At 48.0% G+C, this 3,177-nt stretch overlaps 1 pseudogene; it reads left to right on the plus strand.

Annotated features, from left to right (window-relative positions):
• Positions 1–392: 392 nt before the first annotated feature.
• Positions 393–1,391, plus strand: LOC110299790 (annotated as a pseudogene).
• The last annotated feature ends 1,786 nt before the right edge of the window (positions 1,392–3,177 follow it).

Here is a 3,177-nt window from a genome sequence, read left to right on the forward strand (position 1 = left end):
CTGAGAAGATGGTTCAGCAGCACAAGCCTGAGGACCTGAGTTCAGGTCCCTGTCATTCACAGAGGCATCTGTCTGTAACCAGATGGCCAGACACACAGATCCACAGAGCTCTCTGGCCAGGCAGTCTAACCAGTGGGTGATCTCTGGATTCAGGTAGAGACCTGGTCTCAGAAGATAAGGTGGAGAGCTGTAGAGGAGCTGTCCTCTGGCCTCCACATGCACTGCTGTGCTAGAGCTCATACATGTACTTCACACGCATAGACCGAGAAGCTAGCATAAGTAAGTGCCAGCACTCTGCTCTCCTTTAACAAGTGATGACAAGCTCTCTGCTCCTCCCTGTTCCAGAGACAGCCGCACTTCTTGTGCAGTGCCAGCCTCATCCCGTAGACAAAATGGTGAAGGTCGGTGTGAACAGATTTGGCTGTATTGGGCGCCTGGTTACCAGGGCTGCCGTCTGCTCTCCACATGGCAAAGTGGAGATTGTTGCCACCAACAACCCCTTCATTGACCTCAACTACATGGTCTACATGTTGCATTATGACTCCAACCATGGCAAATTCAATGGCACAGTCATGGGAAGCTTGTCATCAATGGGAAGCCCATCACTATCTTCCAGGAGCGAGACCCCGCTAACATCAAATGGGGTGATGCCAGTGCTGAGAATGTTGTGGAGTCTACTGGTGTCTTTACCACCATGGAGAAGGCCGGGGCCCACTTGAAGGGTGGAGCCAAAAGGGTCATCATCTCCGCCCCTTCTGCCGATGCCCCCATGTTTGTGATGGGTGTGAACCATGAGAAATATGACAACTCACTCAAGATTGTCAGCAATGCATCCTGCACCACCAACTGCTTAGCCCCCCTGGCCAAGGTCATCCATGACAACTTTGGCATTGTGGAAGGGCTCATGGCCATGGTCCATGCCATCACTGCCACCCAGAAGACTGTGGATGGCCCCTCTGGAAAGCTGTGGCGTGATGGTCGTGGGGCTGCCCAGAACATCATCCCTGCATCTACTGGTGCTGCCAAGGCTGTGGGCAAGGTCATCCCAGAGCTGAATGGGAAGCTCAATGGCATGGACTTCCATGTTCCTACCCACAATGTGTCCGTTGTGGATCTGACGTGCCGCCTGGAGAAACCTGCCAAGTATGATGACATCAAGAAGGTGCTGAAGCAGGCATCTGAGGGCCCACTGAAGTGCATCCTGGGCTACACTGAGGACACAGGTTGTCTCTTGTGACTTCAACAGCAACTCCCATCTTCCCACCTTTGATGCCAGGGCTGGCATTGCTCTCAATGACAATTTTGTGAAGCTCATTTCCTGGTATGACAATGAATATGGCTACAGCAACAGGGTGGTAGAACTCATGGCCTACATGGCCTCCAAGGAGTAAGAAACCCTGGACCACCCACCCCACCAGCAAGGACACTGAGAGCAAGAGAGAGGCCCTCGGTTGCTGAGGAGTCCCTATCCCAACTCGGCCCCCAACACTGAGCATCTCCCTCACAATTTCCATCCCAGACCCCCATAATAGCAGGAGGGGCCTAGGGAGCCCTCCCTATTCTCTTGAATGCCATCAATAAAAGTTCGCTGTACCCACAAAAACAAAAACAAAAACAAAAAAACAAGTGATGACAAGATGTATATGTATAAGTATGGCTATATATACATATACACACACATGCATATATACACATATACACATAATGTACATATATGTATAAATAAATATACCACATATATATGTGTATATATAAAATACTAGCCGTGTGACCTGTTTCCGAGTCACTCACATTTGCAGTAGTGACACACCTCTGTCCAATACTTTGAAGGTGGCATAGGCCAGATTTTCTTCAGCTCGGTCACTAGCTTTTACCTACCTGACCATTTTCATCTGAATGTGTCTTGATAATCCTCTACGGGGCTCAGGTCTGCATCTCCTTCCCACATAGACAGATCAGTTCATACTCACAACGTGTTTTTCCTGAACCCTCTTACATTGCTCCAGGTAGAAGCTTGTGAGGTTCAAGTTGCAGTTTACACCCGAGTGTTGTGTGACCCTCCTGGTTGGGGCTGGTAGGACGAGGAGGATTCTTTGGTTTTGTTCTGGGGCAGAGCAAGAGATGGTCATGAGCGTGCCGCCTGGTGGCTTTGATTAGATCGTGTACATGAGCACTCAGAGAAACAGACATTCCAGAGTATGCCCCACCTCAGAGCTTCTAGGCACAAGAGAGATTCAGCCTCAGAATGCTCACTCAGAACTCAGTTAGGCTTTCCACTGGGATGACACGCCCAGAGGAACCCAAGTCAGCCCGTACTAGAGATGCTTGCAAATGCTTGCTCACTGAGGCACGGCTCACGGCAGCCACAGAAGGGAATCCACCTATGTGCCCATCCACAGTCGGCAGATGAAGGAAGCATGGTGTGTAAGTACAGTGAAGTATCACCCAGTCGTTACAAAGAGCAAAGTCAGGCTTTTACAGAAAAATTGATGGGGCCAGGGATCTTCGAGTTAAGTAAAATAAGCTAAATCCAAAATGATAAGGATCACATGTTTTCTCTCATATACAGACTATGGTGGGGGGGGGAGAAACATAAAAATAGGAGGGGGAATATTAGAGAAAAAAAGAAATCAGGGGACAATTGGAGATGTGAGGAGGAGACTGTGAGAAAGTCGACTGTGTGTGCATGGAAATGTTGAAATGAAACCCATTATTTTACACAGTAGCCCTGTGTCAACACCACTTATTCTGGAGCCTCCGATCTCAGTAAAAACCCTGCCTCCAATAAAACCAAGTGGGCATCACTGCAGGAAAGATGCTCAAGACTGATATCTGACCCCCACACTCAGGCACGCGGGACATAAATTCTCACACTAAAGGTAAATATCGCTGTAGTGGAAGGTTTTTTAGAAAATCAAAAGTAACACTAGGCATGAGGGAGAATAATGGGGGAGAATATTATTAATGCATTATGTTGTAGCTGGGCACTTGGGAGGTAGAGGCAGGCAGATTTCTGAGTTTGAGGCCAGCCTGGTCTACAGAGTGAGTTCCAGGACAGCCAGGGTTATACAGAGAAACCCTATCTCGAAAAACCAAAAACAACAACAAAAAACAAAAACAAAGCAAAACAAAACAAAAAACAAACAAAAAACCCAACAAAACAAAACAAAACAACAC

The sequence above is a fragment of the Mus caroli genome, chromosome 8 (assembly GCF_900094665.2).
Source record: "Mus caroli chromosome 8, CAROLI_EIJ_v1.1, whole genome shotgun sequence".
NCBI classification, from domain to species: domain Eukaryota; kingdom Metazoa; phylum Chordata; class Mammalia; order Rodentia; family Muridae; genus Mus; species Mus caroli.